Source organism: Delphinapterus leucas, chromosome 7 (assembly GCF_059928025.1).
Source record: "Delphinapterus leucas isolate spDelLeu-1000000601 "Yukka" chromosome 7, BTC_Dleu_Yukka2, whole genome shotgun sequence".
Taxonomy (NCBI): Eukaryota; Metazoa; Chordata; class Mammalia; order Artiodactyla; family Monodontidae; genus Delphinapterus; species Delphinapterus leucas.
The window spans coordinates 45,145,615-45,166,696 of NC_143135.1; the positions used below are offsets into that span (position 1 = coordinate 45,145,615).

At 36.8% G+C, this 21,082-nt stretch overlaps 1 protein-coding gene across 5 annotated transcripts in view; it reads left to right on the plus strand.

Annotated features, from left to right (window-relative positions):
* The window catches only part of SBF2 (SET binding factor 2), a 454,162-nt gene that overhangs the window by 583 nt on the left and 432,497 nt on the right, over nt 1-21,082 (plus strand). The gene's annotated exons all lie outside the window — the stretch shown is intronic.

Sequence of the window (21,082 nt, forward strand, 5' to 3'; positions counted from 1 at the left end):
CAACTGTGCTAAGTTCCTCGGGGATAAACTTCTGCCCAGCATCCTGAGTGAGTAGCGAGTGACGCAGGGGGCTGTCCTCTCCGAAAGGAAGTGCTGAGAGTCCTGTGCTCCCTCACCCCTGAGCTGGTGGGGGCCTGCCTGGTCACCGCGCCAGTGGACGCGTGGTACCGAGGAAGGGGAAAGGATCCTTAAACTTCTAAACATTTATAGGAAATGCTCCTCGTTCTTTCAGAACAAATGTGACGGTTATTTCAGAATGAGCCTGAACACTATTTTTTTTTGTTAACATCTTTATTGGAGTATAATTGCTTTACGTTGTTGTGTTAGTTTCTGCTGTACAACAGAGTGAATCAGCTATACGTATACATATATCCCCATATCCCCTCCCTCTTGAGCCTCCCTCCCACCCTCCCTATCCCACCCCTCTAGGTGGTCACAAAGCCCCGAGCTGATCTCCCTGTGCTACGCAGCAGCTTCCAACTAGCTAGCTATTTTACATTTGGTAATGTATGTTTGTTAATGCTACTCTCTCACTTCGTCCCAACTCCGCCCCCCCCCCAAGTCGTGAACACTGTCTTTTAGGTAAGGACCGTTAGCAGACCTCTGAAGGTGATCTTGTTTCACTTTAATGTGTGTTTTAATTCTTTTCATTCGTCACAAAATTTTCCTCATAAGGAACAATCTGGCAAATGCATTGCATTTAATTTAATTGAGGGATTTCCACAACTGAAGAGAATTCAGGGTTTATGCACGTTTATTTTTGTATTTTTTTGTATTACTGTATAGCTACACATAATGTAATAACTTGAGCTGGGGAAGCACATCTATTTCAGGGTAATTCTGGTCGCACATTTGCAAGGAATTTTAGATCTCAGCTAGACAGTCCCTTCATTTTTCAGAGGAGATGCTGAGATTGTGTTTTGCTGATGGTTACAGCCATTTGTAGCATCAGAATACCATTGTTTTACCCACTGTTGGTCTACTGCCCCTTTCACTATTCCTCTCCTGATAACTTCCTTTAGCGGGGACCTTTTATATTCTTTAGTCCTTCATCACTCTTGACCTGATTGAGGTTAACAAAAGAAGGGCTTGGGCTATATTTACAGTATTTTCTGGCTCCAAAATTTTATTTGTTATTTCCTAGTAATTTTGTATAATCTGTCTCTTATTACCAAGATTAACAATATGGAGAATCACAGTTTGTTTTTTGTTTTTAACATTATTTCATTTTTAGCGACATTGGGGTTTTCTCCCCCCTCACCTTTTAAAAAAATTTGAAACAATCACAAACTTGCAGAAAACTTGGAAGTATGGTACAAAGAACTCTTTACTCCCTGAACCATTTGAGAGGAAGCTGCTGACCTGATGTCCTCCCTTATCACCCTAGAATGCTTTCGTGTGTGTTTTCTACAAACAAGGTTATTCCCCTACATAATCACAGTACAATCATCAAAATCAGGAAATTAACACTGGCATAGTACTCCATCTAGTTCTCAGACTGGTTCACGTTTTGTTGATTATGCCATTAATCTCTTTACTGGCAAAAGGATCCGGTTCAGAATTATGTATTGTATTTATTTGTCACAGGACCATCTCATCAGAGGTGAGGCAAGCTCTTGGATGGCTTTTGAGCTCAGCTGAGGAATCTTACTGATATTCAGGTGTTTGCTGCTTGCGTACTTATTCTCGATGGCGATGAATTTCGTTTTCATTTACTTTCAATACATTTTTGGCCATGTGCTGCATGACTTCTTCAATCTGAAACAATTCCTTCATCTTTTGATTTTCATAACCTTGACCCTAATGAAGATTATAGGGTCGTTTTTTTGTAGAATACCTCTCATTTGGGATTATCTGTTCTCTTATGATTAGAGACATACAGGTTATGTATTTGGGCAGGAATATCACAGAAGTGGTGCTCATTGCATCCTATCTGGTGTACAATTTCAGTTTGTCCTATTATTGGTGATTTTCACTTTGATTCCTTGATTACTTTGATTATAAGCAATGTCTGCTAGGTAGGGTTCTTCACTCTAAAGTTAATATTTAATAGTTAATTAATAAATGGTTTTTGTGAGGACTTCTTTGAAACTGTGTGTCTTGTTCCTCATCAAACTTGTATTCCTTTATGCATTTATATCTATGGATACATGTTTTTCTGTTTTTTAGCTGGTAATATTGTTACTGTTTATTTAGTTGTTCAAATTATTCCTCTTTTGGCCAACGAGAGCCCATTCAAGCTGGCTTCCGTGTCTTTATGACGTGTCCCCACCATTCTTTGAGCATGTCTTTACTTTTTGGTATAAGAAGATGTTCTGGGCTTATCTTGTACTGTCCCTCCTTTAGTCCTGGAATCAGCCATTTCTCTGGGGAGACCTGGATCCTTTTAATGGAGAATGGTATTTAGAAGCTAAGATCTCAGTGCTGTGTGTTTATTGCTGTTGTATTGTTACTGCTCTCAGGCTTTCTTAATGGACCGAGCCGGGGAATATATGTATGTGTACACACACACGTATTTATGTCTATGTTTATTTGTTTATCCATATATATTGAAAACTGTGAGTTCCCACCAGTACCACTGATTTCACTTCAACACTCCAGGGTCCAGTCTAGTTTTTTTCCTTTTTTATATTTGTAATATTCTTATCTGACAGTGAGAAATCTGGCTTCCGTTATCCTTAATATATTTACTTCTTTGTTCAGTCTCCCTGTATTTAACCAATCTTTCATCTTTGCTACCACCCGCTCCTCTCCTGGATGCCTTCCTCTCTCTGCTGGGCTCAGATTCTTCATTCTTTCTCTCCCAGCCCCCTGTCCCTTTCAGGACCTAACAGCCCATACCAGGATGCCCCAATACAGGGACACCCTTTTCAACCTGCCCTGGCTTCGGCTCCCCATGTCAGCTTCCCCACTGTTTGTGGATATACTTCTCACTCCCCTTAGGTTCTGCTTCCATGTGGAGCACGACGTCGTCCTCATTACGTGCTCACCCAGTGCCTCATGCCAGGTTGCCCCTCTGCTTTGACAGCCTCCTTGCAGTGCTTGGACTCTGACTAAACTCATTTGGCCGTTCCTCCCCACATAGAGTACCTCCTTGGTTCACTTGGGCTCTGACAACCCTCACCCCACCCCAGGGCTATAATGACTACTCTCTATCCCACAGTAGGGAAAGGGAAGATTATTTTTTTAAGTACCAAAATCCAGAAGCTTTTATAAATTGTAGAATCTTGATAGTGAGATGTATTTTTTTTTTAACTTGGGATAATTTTTCTTTTCTTTTTTTTTTTTACATCTTTATTGGAGTATAATTGCTTTACAATGGTGTGTTAGTTTCTGCTTTATAACAAAGTGAATCAGTTATACATATGTTCCCATATCTCTTCCCTCTTGTGTCTCCCTCCCTCCCACCCTCCCTAGGATAATTTTTCTTTAGTCATGTTTATTGAAGTATAATTTACATGCAATAAAATTCACCTTTTAACTAAACAGTTCAATGAGTTTTGACGGATGTATACATAAGTGTAGCCACTACCGCAATCAAGATATAGAGAACACTTCTCTCCTAAAAGCTCTTCTGTGCCCCTTTGCAGTCAATTCCCTCCCTAGCCTCTGGCAATCACTGATCTATTTTCTGTCCTTGCGTTTTTGTCTTTTCTAGAATGTCTTATAAATGGAATTGTATAGTTTTTTATGTCTGGCTTTTTTCACTTAGAAAAATATGTTTGAGACTTATCCATCTTGTGTGTATTGTCAGTTCCTTTTTATTGCTGAATATAATACAATTTGTTTATCCGTTCACCAGTTGGTGGACTTTTGAGTTTCTGGTTTTGGGCTATTATGAACAAAGTTATTCTAAACATTTGCAGACAGATCTTTGACTGTTCATATGGTTTCATTTCTCTTGGGGTAGATACTTAGGAGAAGAATTGCTGGGTCATATGATCAGTGTCTGTTTAACTTTATGTGAAACCACCAAACTGTGTTCCAAACTGGCCATGCCATTTTGCATACTTAGCAGCAATGTAAGAGAGTTCCAGTTAGTCTTTTAAATTTTATTTATTATTAAAAAAAATTTAACCATTCTAGTGGACATGTAGTGGTATCTTATTGTGGTTTCAATTTGAATTTTCCTGGTGGCTAATGATGTTGAGCACCTTTTCATGTGCCTATTGCATTGGAATATTTTTGTAAAGAGGCTGAGCAAATTTTTACCCTTTTTTATTGGAATGTTTGTTTGGTTTCTTTTTAAAATTTATATGTAGTTGATTTACAATGTGTTAGTTTCTGCTATACAGCAAAGTGATTCAGTTATACATATATACTTTTTTTTTTTTTTTGCTGTACTCGGGCCTCTCACTGTTGTGGCCTCTCCCGTTGCGGAGCACAGGCTCTGGACGCGCAGGCTCAGCCGTTCCGCGGCTTGTGGGATCTTCCCGGACCGGGGCACGAACCTGTGTCCCCCGCATCAGCAGGCAGACTCTCAACCACTGCGCCACCAGGGAAGCCCTATACTTTCTTTGTTTATATTCTTTTTCATTATGGTTTATCTCCCTGTGCTATACAGTAGGACCTTGTTGTTTATCCATTCTATATGTAATAGTTTGCATTTGTTGGCTTCTTATTGAATTTTTAAGTTCTAGATACAAGTCTTTTTTTTTTTAACATCTTTATTGGGGTATAATTGCTTTACAATGGTGTGTTAGTTTCTGCTTTATAACAAAGTGAATCAGTTATACCTATACATATGTTCCCATATCTCTTCCCTCTTGCGTCTCCCTCCCTCCCACCCTCCCTATCCCACCCCTGTAGGTGGTCACAAAGCACCGAGCTGATCTCCCTGTGCTATGCGGCTGCTTCCCACTAGCTATCTATTTTACGTTTGGTAGTGTATATATGTCTATGCCACTCTCTCGCTTTGTCACAGCTTACCCTTCCCCCTCCCCATATCCTCAAGTCCATTCTCTAGTAGGTCTGTGTCTTTATTCCTGTCTTACCCCTAGAGATACAAGTCTTTATCAGGTGTTTTGCAAATATTTTCTTCCAATCTGTGGCTTGCCCTTTCATTTTCTTAACAATAGCTTTTGAAAAGTAGGTGTTTTAATTTGAATCACTTTTTAGGCATTAGAATAGTTTTGTGTATCTTGAGTTGTATCCTTTGAATAGTCCTTTTTATGTAAAACTCTCTGTAAAAATTTACTGGGAGAGGACTTCCCTGGTGGCGCAGTTGTTAAGAGTCTGCCTGCCAGTGCAGGGGACACAGGTTCGAGCCCTGGTCCGGGAATATCCCACATGCTGCAGAGCAACTAAACCCACACGCCACAACTACTGAGCTTGTGCTCTAGAGCCCGTGAGCCACAACTACGGAAGTCTGCGCGCCTAGAGCCCATGGTCTGCAGCAAGAGAAGCCACCACAATGAGAAGCCCGTGCACTGCAACAAAGAGTAGCCCTTGCTCGCTGCAGCTAGAGGAAGCCCGGGCGCAGCAATGAAGACCCCATACAGCCAAAAATAAATATATAAATAAATTAAAAAAAAAACTTACTGGGAGAAAATCCACCAAATCTATGTACTTGTTTGAATTGTAAGTAAAGGATAAACCTAATTGAGTCTGCAAACCTTTTTTATAAAGCTTTCTTCAGGAGTTAGTATGATTTTGTTACCTACATCTCTCTAAAAGCTAATCATACTATGATAATATGATACTGAAATGTTCTGTGTTTAATTCCAGAATGTTCCTGGAATTATTTGTTCAACATACTAAACTATTTTTGTTCCTAAAGTATCTTTTCAATTAATAATACTTTTTAGTTGATTTTTTCATATTTCTATTTTAAAGTTGAGTTGAAAGAAAAAAACCTTGTCTTTTGAAAAATTACTTTTACAAACTGGAAAAAATAGTTAATACATGCTATTTGAATTATATGCAAAGCAGAGTGCTTGACACATAGTAGATGTTTAATAAAGATGTATTGAATGAATACCCAGTTGCTGCACATATGGAAAATACAAAAAACTATAAGGAAGGTGAGGGATGGGTGTAGTTATGAAAGGGTAACAGGAGGGATTTTGTGGTAGTAGAACTGTTTTGTGTCTTGACTGGGTGGTGGATACATAAGCCTACATATGAACTGCATAGAACTAAATACACACAAACACAAATGAGTACCGTAAAACTGGGGGAATCTGAACAAGAAAGTATATTGTATTAATGTCAATATCCTAGTGTTGATATTGTTCTGTAATTTTGTAAGATGTTATCATTGAGGGAAACTGGGTACAGAGAAATGGGATTTCTGTATTCTTTCTTTCTTTAAATAATTAATTAATTTTATTTTTGGCTGCGGGTCTTCGTTGCTGCATGCGGGCTTTCCCTAGTTGTGGCAAGCAGGGGCTCCTCTTCATTGTGGTGTGCGGGCTTCTCATTGTGGTGGCTTCTCTTGTTGCGGAGCACCGGCTCTAGGCGTGCGGGCTTCAGTAGTTGTGGCTTGCAGGCTCTAGAGTGCAGGCTCAGTAGTTGTGGCACACGGGCTTAGTTGCTCCGTGGCATGTGGGATCGTCCTGGACCAGGGCTTGAACCTGTGTCCCCTGCATTGGCAGGCGGATTCTTAACCACTGCGCCACCAGGGAAGTCCCCCCACTAGTATTTCTTAATTTTTTAAAAAAAATTATTTTTATTTATTTATTTTTGGCTGCGTTGGGTCTTTTTTGCTGCGTGTGGGCTTCCTCTAGTTGTGGCGATCAGGGTCTACTCTTCGTTGAGGTGTGCGTGCTTCTCATTGCGGTAGCTTCTCTTGTTGTGGAGCATGGGCTCTAGATGCGCGGGCTTCAGTAGTTGTGGCACACGGACTCAGTAGTTGTGGCTCGCGGGCTCAGAGGCAGGCTCAGTAGTTGTTGTGCATGGGCTTAGATGCTCTGTGGCATGTGTGATTTTCCCGGACCAGGGCTCGAACCCGTGTCCCCTGCATTGGCAGGCAGATTCTTAACTGTGCCACCAGGGAAGTCCCATTCCACTAGTATTCTTAATTTTAAAGATTTGCTATTGTCAAAGATGAGATCATTAAATTTCACAAGATTTAATGTCCTGTTTTTAATTATTGCTGACTTTGAGTAATGATTTGGGTTATGCAGTTGTTTATAAAGTAAATGCTATTCATTTAAAGTTCTCATTTCTGTAAGCTACATTGAAGGAAAATATAACTTTTATAATTTCATAATTATTTTACTTTCCCTTATACATATCAATGTCTTCATTGTAGAATTTTTCAGAAAAAATTTTTTAGTTATATCTGTAAGTTTTCCATTGTTTACTGAACAAAATGAATGAAAAATATTTTGCCTGTGGAAATATTTCATAAATTCCTGCTTAAATGTAAATGGTTTTCAAACAGGCTAGATTTTTAAAACTGTATGTACAGTTCTACAGATACTGATTTTTCTGGAGTATAGAACAAAAAGATTAAGAAAGGAAAAAAGCTTGTGTTTTAAGGGAGCATTAACACTATTATAGGGAAGTACCAGAGAAATAGTCCTCATTCTCTGAAATGTCTTAACGACAGTACGATTTATTGTGTAATAGCTACAGGTTAGCGCTCCAACACCGTGTTAGTTTCCTAGGGCTGCCATAACAAATTATCACAAGCTTGGTGTCTTAAAAAAACAGACATTAAAAACAAAAACAAAAACAAAAAATACCCAGACATTTATTCTCTCACAGTTCTGGAGGCTAGAAGTCTGAAATCTAGGTGCTGGAAGGGCAGTGTCCCATGAAGACTAGAGAAGAATTCTTCCTTGCTTCTTCCAGCTTCTGGTGGTCCTAGGCTTGCTTTATTTGTGGCAGCATAACTCTGATCTCTGCCTCATCTTCACATGGCCTTCTTTCCTGTGTCTCTGTGTCCAAATATCCTTTCTCTTATAAAGACACTAGTCATTGGATTTAGGGCCCACCTTAAATCCAGGATGATTTCATCTCGAGATCCTTAACTAATTAATACTGCAAAGACCATATATCCAAATAAAGTCACATTCTGGGGTTCTGGTGGATGTGAATTTTGTGGGATACTATTCAGCCAACTACAAACACAGTGGTTCACGCAAGTTTTGTAATGGTAGGTGTTCATAAATATTAGGAAATTTATCTGGACAGAATGCTAAATCTGAGACTTAATTTTTGGAAAATAATTTTGTGATAGAGTATACATTCAAAGGCCAAATGTATTTTAAGAAAATCATTCCCACAACATTACAAGTTAAAACATTTTAATGACTGAGGGGTTATGATGACCAACATCCAGCTGGGTGCCTGGGACTTTCTGAATGTATGGCAGGGGCAGGGGAAGAGAGGCTTGCTGCATCTGGGACCTGAACTACATTTGTGGTCTCCTTGGCAACATGCTTTATCTAATGGAATTAGAAATACTTGAGTCTCCCACTTGAAAAAAAAAAAAAACCACAGAAAACAAAAAAAAACAGCATTTGCTCTAAATACTTGGGTGAATAACATGCTACAAAAAATTCAGAATTTCTTGGAATATATATTATATACATATTTATATAGCTTTGCACATAGCTTTTAGAATGGTTTAGATTTATATATGTTCTTTGTTCTAACTTTTACTAGTGCTATTCTCTCCGTACTATTATGTTAGTAAAGTCTACAGATAACTTTCTTTGGCTGTGTCACATAGCTTACATTTATTTCTTTAGGCATTTGCTTCACATGCAGAGACTTATCTTCATTTTATCCGTTTAAAAAAATTAGAGTGTTTCCACATACATTATCTCAATAACTCTTGGTAACACAGTGAGTTACCCTGTGGAGTCCATCAAAGTTAAATAATTAGCCCACTTTCACACAGATCATAAATGGAATTTGAACTTGATTTTCTGACTTTACATCAATTTTTTTTTTTAAAATAAAGAGTCTAAATCAAGACTTTTATTTATAAATACATTGTAGGGACTGGGGGTGAAGAAGAGTGAGGGAGAGGAATAGGGAAGGGATTTTTAGGTGAGGGGACAGTAGTGCAAAGGCACTGAAGTGATAAACCATGAATAGGTCTTTGATTTGGCTGAAATATGGGGACCAGAAGAGGAGAACTGATAAATAATAGTATCAGAACCTGAGAAGGAGTGCTGATAGGTAATAAACGAAGATTATATTAGAGTAGCTAAGACAGTTTTTTTTTTTTTTTCCCCAGCTATTTTTGAGGCTTGTCACTTTTCATTGCATTGTTTTCTTGTCCTTCTGCACTTAATCTCTGGAGTTGAAATTCTTGATATTTTGGAAAACAAAATTTAAAAACCTGTTGCACAAGAAGGTTTAAAAATGTTTCCATAGAACTTTGGCAGTCAGGAAGATACACTTGCTTTTGAAAATATTTTTCTGTTGCAAAGTGTGGTTGCTATTTTTTGGTATAACAGGTAAGTCTGGACTCCTAATTGCGATGAGAAACATTTTCCCCTTAACTTATCAGCAGTGTCCTTCGTGGAAAGTTAAGTGTTAAACTATGCAAAGTGATCACTGTAAAAGATCATTAGCTATAATCTCAGAAAAAAATTGCTTCTTTTCAAGCTTCTTAAATTTAATGCTTTATTTGATTATAACTATGACCAAAAGTTGAAGAGGATTTTCAAGTTTTGAAAGCTAAACATGTTGTAATCTATAGTATTATGAATACCACATAAGTTCAGAGACAACAGTGAAATATCATATTGTTTTACATGCTCTTCTAAGAAGAAGAGTGTGTGCTTGCTGTAAGAAGACACTTAGTGGACCTTCACAGGTACATATAAGTAAAAATAGAGCCTACAGAATTTTATTTTATGTTAAAATATTATTTTGGAATAGTGAATTGTTAAAGTGTTATACGTTCCCCAAGAAGCAATTTTTGTTTTACTCCTTCTAGCATACTGATGTTTTGTTTTGTTTTGTTTAAGATTCTTTTGCAGCCTTGGAACTGAGGAGGATTGGGAAACCTGTTTTTTTATGAAAGACTGTGCAGCCATAGAATAAAAGTTAAGGAAAAGTCACATAAGTGAAAGTAATTTTGGTCTGTAAGGTGTATATTTGGACTTAGAAATTAAGAGCATGAAATTAAAACAATGTTTAAAACATCCCACAAATAACTTAAAATATTTTAGTTTTACATCACATAAGTAGGATATCACAGAGAGATGGGTGTCATACCTACCAAGTTGTCCCAGAGAATTAGGTTCCTTAGGAGTAAAATATTTTTTTCTGGTCTTGGAATCAGGGTTATGACACTAAATTCTTTTAAAGCAATGTTGTGCTTTCACAACTATAAGCACAAATGGGGTAACACAATTGCTTGCTTTTATAGGAAGCAGGTTAATTGCCTTTGATTTCAGACTGGTGGTTTGGTTTCCTTTCTCTACAGTCTGTGCACCCTGTTTTACTCACATCTTGACTTTACCTACTTGTTAGACATACTTTCTGACCTTCTGATCTTTTCTGCTTGGCTCTTGAATTACTCTTCTGTCCAGGTGATTGGAAACTCTGCTCATCTATTTTTCTACCCAGTTTTGACTCATACTGTCATGGTTTGGTGCATCAGTATATCCTGCTTTGACCTGTCTATTGCTAATCTGTTTTATATTTTACTTATTGTAGTAACCTACTTGTTACAGATATTTCAAACAGTACAGAAAGTTGCTGACTCTTGACCATAGTACCTATCTCTTCAGACCTTGTCGCAGTTAATTTGGCAGCTAATTTGGTTCTGTGTACTTATACAGAAACTTTCTAGTTCTCTTAATAAAGTGAAAACTCTGGTCTTCTAAGGTTGGCAATGGAAGGAAAGCCATCACATGGGAAGAGTTGGTTTGACCTCAGAGCCCCAATAGAGCCCCAATTCTTCCATGTCTCAAGTGTTCTCATGGAACACCACTATTTTCTTCACATTCTGCCTCAGATGACTCCCTCTCCACCCAGTCATTTCCCCTTTGTTTGCTAAGACACAGCTTAAACAAGGCTGGATTATTGAAAAAAGAGTTTTCTAAAGGCTAAAAACAAAACAAAAGGGTAACAAAGCCAGAGAGTAACTTTTAAGTCAGTTATCTGGTTTGCAAAGTGTAGTTTACTCCTTTTCCATCTGTGGTCTCCTAAAGGGAAAACAGTCCTGCCTACTTTCTGGCCTCCTTTCATGTGATGGAGGTCATCTTTCCTATTAACATGTCTCCTTAAGTCTAGGCCCTAGGTGGGGGCCAAGCAGTCCATTCCTGCCAGGTTTATATAGGGTCCACTTTCCTGGCTCTAGTTTTCTATCCCAAGGATCTGTCTCAGGACTGGGATTCAGGAGATATTCCATTCCTTACCCATTGGCCTATATAGCACCAGCTGGTCTGCTGTATTAGAATTCAGTGCAAGAAAAGGAGATATACAGCAACAGAAGTGTGGGAATAGGACATCTTTGTGTTTGTACCTGTTTTCCATCCATGGTCCCAGCATTGAAAAAACTTTGATGTTACCTAGAAATATGGTCATAACATTCATGATTCAAATCAAAGCACAGCTAAACAAGCATCATATTTTCTGTTACTTTTAAAAGAAAAATAAGTTTTGTAGAACTATGTGTTCATATTTATTTTTAATTGATGATTTGTAATCTTTCCTGTTTGATTTTAATCTGAACAAATAATGATACCATTTTTATTACTCAGTAAGCATGAATGTTAGTTGAAGCAGTTTTTAAAAGACAATACCTTAAGTCCAAAAACATCTAGATTCTGGACTGATTTAATTTGTACAGTTAATTTAATGATTTCTGAAAGCTGTCCCTATTGTTTTCTTTTTCTTCTCTAGTATAATGGAACTGTTTTCTTCTACTAATGATTAAACAGAATAATTAGTTACCAAAGCATCTAATTAAGAAAAACCAAACAAAACAGTATAACTCGTCTTTTCTTCTATGTACGTATTACATAGAGACTTACAAGGGATTGTTTATTTTTAATGGATAATTTAAAAGAAATAGTATGGTGAAATCACCATGTTTGCCAAGAGTTATTTGTACTTGTGGGTCATGAGGTTTGAAGCTATTGAAGAAATTGTTGAAAGACTTAAGGAAATAATGTGAGTAGCTGATAATTGGCAAATAGATAAGCCTCAGCTATAGTGAACTACTTGCCATTCTCCTAAGGAATCAAGATTGTTCTTGACTTTGCAGTTGCTAGGTCTTTATTGTTATCTGTCTTTGTCTTTTCAATTATAGCCATCCTAGTGGGTGTGAAGTGGTATATTGCTGATATTTTAATTTAAGATATATTTCCAGAGATTTTTGTGTGCATCCATATGCATCTGTATCTATCATTAGTTTTATTTTGATTCTTATAAAACAAGTTCATAACATCTGTTCATTTATGCAGTATGTGTTTTTAAAATTTAACTGTGTATTAGTGGCAGCTTTCCATATTCTAAAATATATGTGTGTGTGTATATATAAATATATAGTAGCGTTAATTTTTATTAACTAAAGTGTTTTATCATTTTAACATAATTTAATGTACATGTAATTATAAATGTGATGAATTCGTCTAGCTGAATCTTTGCATTCATCTTTAATTTATTGTGATAAGTAGTTAAAGAGAGAGGCAGTAAAGTTAAGTAGTTAAAAGCATGGGATGGAGTCAGATGATCTGGGTTTGATTCCTGGTTTTGCCTCTTACTAGTTCTGACTTTAGACAAATTATTTAATTTTTCTGTGTCTGAGTTTCTGTATCTATAAATTGGGATGATAATAAATAGTAGTATCTACCTCACAGAGTTGTTGTGAAGATTAAATGAGTTTCTTCTTGTCATTTATTTATGTTTGGTACAGAATAATTGTATAAATTTTAATTCCTTGAAGTGCAATTGCTGGTCAAAGGATATGTACATTTATATGGACATATGTTAATTTTCTGCCTAGCATACCTTCCTTTGGGAATCATGTTATATTCCCTGTGGTTCCAGGGAAAGTGTTCTTGTTACTCCCACCCTGTACCTTAAGCTGGGCCATTTAGAGTCATTCATGGGTCTTTTCTTTTGGAAGGAAAAGAAAAATCTCTTTTTTTCTACTGGGATGACTAAGGTAGGATAATGTAACTAAGTTGGGGCTGTCAATGTATGTTTTCTCTACAGTGTATAGAGAGTATGTCTGAATATTGAAGAGAGGCAAAGATAGCCAAAAACTGAGGAGACAAAACTTTGGCAACATCATTTAAATTTCTGGTTCTAGCCATTCCTGAAAGCCAAAAGAACATTTTTAAAAGTAGTTTTGAGGTATATTGCTCAATTGTCTTCCAGAAAGATTACATCAGTTTATACTCCCATTTCCTTCAGGGGAATTTTTTTTTTTTAATTAATTAATTTATTTGTTACTGGCTTGTGGGATCTTAGTTCCCCTGACCAGGGATTGAACCTGGGCCCTCAGCAGTGAAAGTGCGGAGTCCTAACCACTGGACTGCCAGAGAATTCCCTTCCTTCAGGGGAATTTTAATTAGAAAAAAATAATTCACTCAACAAAAGTTATTGCTTAAGCAGCAACAGAGGAAACTGCATAGTTTCATGAAGGCGAGAATGCTAAGGGACAGGATCAGGGAGATCACACCTTACACCTAATTCAAATTCTGTCTCTGAAACATTACAAAGTATTACTTGTCTTTGGCCTTTATTATAACCTAAAAATATTTAAAACCAGGAATCTGAGTTTCTGAGATTCCAAGTTCTTCTCTTTTGTATTTGCCTGATTTATTCAGACTGAAAGAGTTCCTTGAGGGCTTGGTGCAAATAAATGCCAGTATTCTATGAGTAGAAAAGTCTTTGAAACTGGAAAAAAGTCTTTTCAGCAGACATACTTTTATTATTTTAGTAGACTACTTTATCTAATGGGAGCTGAACACCTATTTACTATTTATTTATCGGGTGGACAGATTTGTAGGGCTTTCTTTTTCAGTGATTTCCCTAATAGATTGAGTTAGGAGAAAGAATTTGTATCTTCCTTGGAAAAGCCCATTTCCACGGATGAGACCATTCTGTAGATGACTTCTTTTCCCTTGAGTGGTTGTAGCTCTTTGTGTGTACTTTATTAATTTAAAAGATCAATTAGTGCCATGATTTGAAGAAAAGTTAACTTGTTCGGAAATTTGACATCTCAAGTAATTTTTTTCCATCAAGCAAATATTCAATTGTTATAGTTTATTTAAATATAAGATTTGAAAACTTGAAATTGAAGATTCTTATTTAAAGAAAGTAACTAGTTTTGGGACAAGTTTTTAAGTAAAAAAAAAAAACCTGTTTACAGTTAATGACATCTGCTTGTAGGTCAAAATATGTCTTTTTTTTTCCAGCTTAATCTGAGTCTAGTTACATTTAGAGAGAGACATCAAGTGTCAGAACAAACTTGCAGTGGAAAGTAGTAGTTGGGACTGGAGTGAATTTTACAAATGCTTTATATAATTATCCCACATGGTTGTATGGAATTTGAAAAGAATGTTACTTGTTTTTCTTTTGAAACAGATATTTTACCAAATAATTTTAGCCTGAGTAAACCAAAATCCACACAGGATTAGATTAATAAAACTCATTTTTTGGTTTTTTTTTTAAGGAGGAAAGAAATGAGAGGGGACAACAATAAAGATTCATTTGGGATAGTAAATAACTGAAGGGTTTTGAAATTACAAGTTAGAGCATTTAGGGAAAAGATGGACTTGACTCTTCTCTTTAAAAGAAAAGTTAGTAGCCTTTTATAAGTGGAGTACCAAGTGGCTTCCTTTTAGCCATTCAGCCAAGGGTCTGTTGAGTGATTGGAGAGCAGGTGAGGGATGTTGGCTTTGTTCTCAAGGAATTTATTTAATTTGCTAGGCTTGATCAATCTCATTAGCAGAGAAATGGAAAATTCTTCTTTTAAAAGGCTGACATCTACACCAGTATGAAATGTAATGACCAAGTAGTTTTGGACAGGTATATGGCATCAAGAAGATACTAGTAGGGGTATGTAGGTATGCACTAGAAGGTGGAACTGCTTACAGGGGAAAAAAAAAAATCCACCTAGATGTCTCATAGGAACTGGAAATTCAACATGTTCAAGTAAATATGTTCCTTTTCCAGACCTTTTCCTCTTGGTCATTTGCCCAAGTCAGAAACTTGTCACACTTTTCCCTTTCTTCCTCACTTTCACTTCACAGTGTTTTATTTTTCTTCTTAAATTTTTCTCACATTTCTCATTTTTTTGGCCTGTTCCCACAGTTAATGCCATCGTTCAGACCCTCCTTTCAGTTAAATTCTTCTCCAGCTAGTTCCATATTGCTACTAGAGTAATTTTTTTCAAAAAAATGTTTATGTCACTCTGTGTTTAACCTTTCAGTAGTTTGCCAGTGGCTTCAAATTTATACCCAGGATGCCTCAAGGTATCTAAGCAGTGGCAGAGGAAATCTGCATTACCTGTACAATGCAGTCACGGTGTCTTACATGACAGGGATGTTTCTTCTCTACCATGGTGAGTGGCATTTCCTAGGCGTTTACAGCCTCAGTGCTCTGTCGTTGGCTGAAAGGTCTCTGATTGTCCAAATAGTGTCCTTTCCTGCTCTGTACCTTTGCAGTGAGGCTCTGCATGAGACAGTATAACTCATTGGTTGGTCACAATTGAGCATAAATTTCATTCATTCATTCATTCGCACCGGGTCTTAGTTGTGGCATGCGGGACCTTCGTTGCGGGAGGCTCGGTCTTTTTTTAGTTGCAGCATGTGAGATCTTTAGTTATGGCATGTGAACTCTTAGTTGTGGCATGTGGGATCTAGTTCCCTGACCAGGGATCGAACCTGGGTCCCCTACACTGGGAGCATGGAGTCTTAGCCCCTGGACCACCAGGGAAGTCCTGAACAGAAATTTTTGGGTCAGACAACCTGAGTTTGAATTTCTGCTTAATCATCTACTGGAGTGTGACTGGACAAATCATGCAACTTACCACTGAGCTCAGTTTATCTAAACTCTGTAAACTTGGGTTAATAGTAATAGTAGTACCTGATTCATAAGATTGTTAGGATTAAATGAGCCTATAAGGAGGATCTTCTGCCTAGAAGAAACAGCATTCAAAAATGGCACCTAGGGCTTCCCTGGTGGCGCAGTGGTTGAGAGTCCGCCTGCCGATGCAGGGGACACGGGTTCGTGCCCCGGTCTGGGAGGATCCCACATGCCGCGGAGCGGCTGGGCCCGTGAGCCGTGGCCTCTGAGCCTGCGCGTCCAGAGCCTGTGCTCCGCAACGGGAGAGGCCACAACAGTGAGAGGCCCGCGTACCGCAAAAAAACAAAAACAAAAGGCACCTATTATTTTTACATGTATGTATATATGTTCTTAATACACATATATAACATTTAGGCATGTATCACAAAATTTCAGTGGGGTATGGTTTTTTATTGAGTTCCCTGAATGTTTTCATATTAATTAGCAGGAGATACAGAAATTTTAACATATGTTAAAAAGAGATACCTTGTGTTGATTATTTTGCTGATTTCTATACTTGACTGTGAACTCTTTTAAGACAGGGACTGTATCCTGTTCATTTTTTAAAAATTGAAGTATAGTTGATTTACAGTAATTGTGTTAATTTCACGTATACAGCAAAGTGATTGATATATATATATATATATATACTTTTTTCAGATTATTTTCCACTATAGGTTATTATATTAAATATTGTTCCCTGTGTTATACAGTAAATCCTTATTCCTTATCTATTTTGTGTATAGTAGTGTGTATCTGCTAATCCCGTACTCCTAATTTATCTCTCCCCCTCCCTTCCCTTTTGGCAACTATAAGTTTGTTTTCTATGTCTTTGGGTTTGTTTCTGTTTTGTATATAGATTCATTCGTATTACTTTTAGGATTCCACATATAAGGGGTATCATATAATATTTGTCTTTTCTGTCTGACTTACTTCACTTAGTACGATATTCTCTAGGTCCATCCGTGTTGATGCAAATGGCAATATTTCATACTTTTTAAAAATGGCTGAGTAATATTCCATTGTGTGTGTGTATATATATGTGTGTGTGGTGTGTGTGTGTGTATATGTATATACATATATGTATATATATACACCACGTATTTTTTAAATAAATTTATTTATTTTACATTCATAGTTTGTTCGAGAAGTTCCTGCATTTCTCCTGATAATATTAGTTAACATTTCTGCAGTTTGAATCAATCATAGTTATCATTAATGTTTTAAGAGTACAGTAATCATTCTCTTGGTTATTCATACATGGCAGTGAGGGTAACACCTTTAAACAGAAAGTAAATTGTAGTTTCTTCCAGAGTTATAACAATTGAGATGAATTTAGAAAAACTTGTTTGAGTATTTGCTATATCTGATACTTGCAGCTTCATGTTTTTTCTTTTGGGGACAAAAATGTGGAATTATTAAAATTACTATAAAATATGTGTAATGTATATGCTTATTTCCTTTTGCTCATACCTAAATGTTGATTTCTTATGCTGATACATCTTACTTAAAAAGAGGATAACAGAAGATTCTTAAATGTTTTATTATTGTCCTTTAACAGGTATAGAGAAAAGGTATTTGTAAAATGACAGGAAATTTAAGATCCTAAATGTAAATACTATGTATAATTTTTGAAACATGGAAGTAGCAAAACTTCTTTAAGATTAATTAAATGTTGTATTGAACAATGGGAAAATGTTGAACAATTTTAAAGAATGGCATCACTTTTTATGTAAATGTTTTTTCATCTTATGTGATCATAGAATTATAGACTCCATATAACTGCCTGAAGATACCTTTTTCTTCAAATAAAGATGCTCAAACCTGGTGCCATAGCTCTTCACAGAGTATTTTCAGAAAGCACCAACCAGTTCTTGAATTCAGTAGGTGTAGTATATTTCATTAATAGCCAAGGACTCAAAAAAAAAATCATGGGCACTTGGTTAAAAGTTTAATGGTTTTTGGGTTTTTTTTGCTGTATGCGGGCCTCTCACTGTTGTGGCCTCTCCTGTTGCGGAGCACAGGCTCCGGACGCGCAGGCTCAGCAGCCATGGCTCACGGGCCCAGCCGCTCCGCGGCATGTGGGATATTCCCAGACCGGGGCACAAACCCGTGTCCCCTGCATCGGCAGGAGGACTTTCAACCACTGTGCCACCAGGGAAGCCCTAATGGTTTTTATTTTCGTTTTCAGACGCATGTATGTGTGTTGTATATGCATATATGTGTATATATTGATATTTAAGTTGACTGATAGGTTTAGCTGTCTTTTGGAAGTTATGGCTCATTAAAGAATTTATACTTACAAAGAAAGAGTAGTCAACAGATCACTACAGTCTTTCTTATTCCCACACTCAAGAAGCAGCCTCCAAGAGGCGTACACTCTATTTTATAAATATAAGACAATATGTGAAAAGATAACTAACATAAAATTGCCAAATGAGTGCTCTTGACAGTAAAACTAGTGGTCAGAGGCTGAGGGTGATAGAAAAGGGCTCATAAATAATTGATTTTGAGTTGAATCTTGAGGGATTGGGTAAGTTTTTTTTCCTCACTACATTTGTATGAAAAATTTCAGGGAATTCCCTGGCACTGCAGTGGTTAGGACTCCGCACTTTCACTGCTGGGGCCCGGGTTCGATCCCTGGTCGGGAGGACTAAGATTCCCTCAAGCTGTGTGGCCTGACCAAAAAATAAAAAAATAAAAGAAGTTGAAAGAAATTTGTAGTGACCACCATAGCCTACTACTTACACTGTACAGTTAACACTTTCCTATATCTATTTTAAAAAATAAATATTTTATTTTTGGCTGCGTTGGGTCTTTCTTACTGCGTGTAGGCTTTCTCTAGTTGGTGTCGAGTGGGGGCTACTTTTCGTTGTGGTGCACGGCCTTCTCATTGCAGTGGCTTCTCTTGTTGCGGAGCACGGGCTCTAGGCTTGCGGGCTTCAGTAGTTGTGGCTCGCGGGCTCTAGAGCGCAGGCTCTGTAATTGTGGCGCACGGGCTTAGTTGCTCCGCGGCACGTGGGATCTCCCTGGTCCAGGGCTCGAACCCGTGTTTCCTGTATTGGCAGGCAGATTCTTAACCACTGTGCCACCAGGGAAGTCCTTACTATATCTACTTTATCACATATTAATTCATCTGTTCATTTCTCTATCATCCATCTTTCCATCTTTTTTGGGGATACATTTCAAAGTAAATTGTTAATATCAGTGTACTCCCTCCTAACTAGTTTGGCATGGCTATCATGAACTAGAACGCAATATTTTTTGGACCTTTTTTCTTTTGATGTAAGATTTACATATAATGAGATAAATCTTAAGTTTACATTCTTGGAAATTTTACACATCTGTATAAACCAACCCCCTGTCAAAATGTAGTATAGCACCATTACCCCAAAATATTCCCTTATGCCTCTTCCCAGTTCTTGTCCCCACCTTCCCAGAGGTAATCACTGTCACCGTTCTGATATTTTTTCACTCTAGATTAATTTTCCCCATTTTAGAACTTCCTGTAAATGGGGTTATACAGCATGCTCTCCTTTATATAAGGCGTCTTTTACTCAGCATAATGTTTTTGACCCATATTATGTCTATCAGAAGTTTATTCCTTTTTTTTTTTTTTTGCTGAATAATATTCTGTTGTGTGAATATAAAACAGTCTATCCATTCTATTGATGGATACCTGGACTGTTTCCAGTTTTTGGCTATAATGGATAAAACTTCTGTGACTATTCCTTTGAGTGTTTTTGTGAAAATATTTTCCATTTCTCTTGAGTAAATACTTAGCAGTTGAATTTCTGGGTCAGAGGTGGGTGTATGCTTAATTTTATAAGAAACTGCAACATTTTTTCCCAAAGTGGTTGTACCGTTTTGCATCCCTACCAACAGTGCCTGAACGTTGCGGGTATTCCACAGTCTCATCAGTATTTGGCGCTGCCGGTCTTGTAAATATTTGGCCATTCTGGTGTGTGCGTAGTAATATCTCATTGTGGTTTTAATTTCTCGATTTCTCCGATGATTAATATTGTTGATCATTTTTTTCTTATGCTGATTGATGAAGTGTCTGTTCAAATCATTTGTCCATGTCAGAGTTGGGTTGTTTTTCACTTTATTATTGAGTTGTTATTTTATATGTAGTAGTGCTCAAATATGAGCTTAAGTTGTGCCTTTAGTGAACACAGATTCAATTACTTGTGAAAGATAGTTAATCTTATTGAAGTAAAAATAATACAGACTTTTATTTTTATCAACACATTGTGGGTGGTGGGGGCAGGTTAATAAAAAAAGTGGGCTTTTAAAATTTTGATATACTTTCTCAAGTTATTCTAACTGATTTCTTTGCTGTCAAACAGGGGAACTCTAACTGAATAGAGGAGGGTGATACAGATAAATAATTATTAAAATAACTGAATTATTCCTAGGAAGTAAATGACTGTTTCAATATACAAAGTGAATCTAGTATGATCTAGGCATTAATAGAGTTAAAAATACAGTTAGTAAATGGTAATGAGATCACTTGTCTTTGGATTTGAAATTGTTTGTTATTAAAATACCTCAATAGAAACTACTATGTATTTGTTTCCTTTGTATTTCTTGTTATTATAGTAGGTTTGTATATTGATACCAAATATAATAATCTTAGAATAAGAGAAATAACTTACTATTTTATAGAAGTTTATTTTGTTGTCCTTTAAAAGTTGTTATGTTTTGGAATCATTTAAAATGTTGATGCTTTAGATAAGGTGTATCTGGCATTGATGTAACATTTTTACCCCATTGTGGAAAAAAAATCATTTCATTAAGATAAAAAATATTTTCAGAGTATTTGATATTATTATTTCTGCAAAATGTACAAAGGGGTGAAAGATTCCCTAGAGTTAAGACATTGTGATTAGTGTAGTAATAAATTAAAAAAAAAATTACCAGATTTTTTACACCCAGAATAAGATTTTTTTCCTCTCTTAGTTATGGTCTAAGGACAAGATTTTTATATTGAGTGAGAGAAAAATGGGACATTTTTCTTCCAGGTAGCCATATACCCAGCTAAAAACCAAAGGTTCCATTACTGAGTAAGAGGGAAAAACAGATA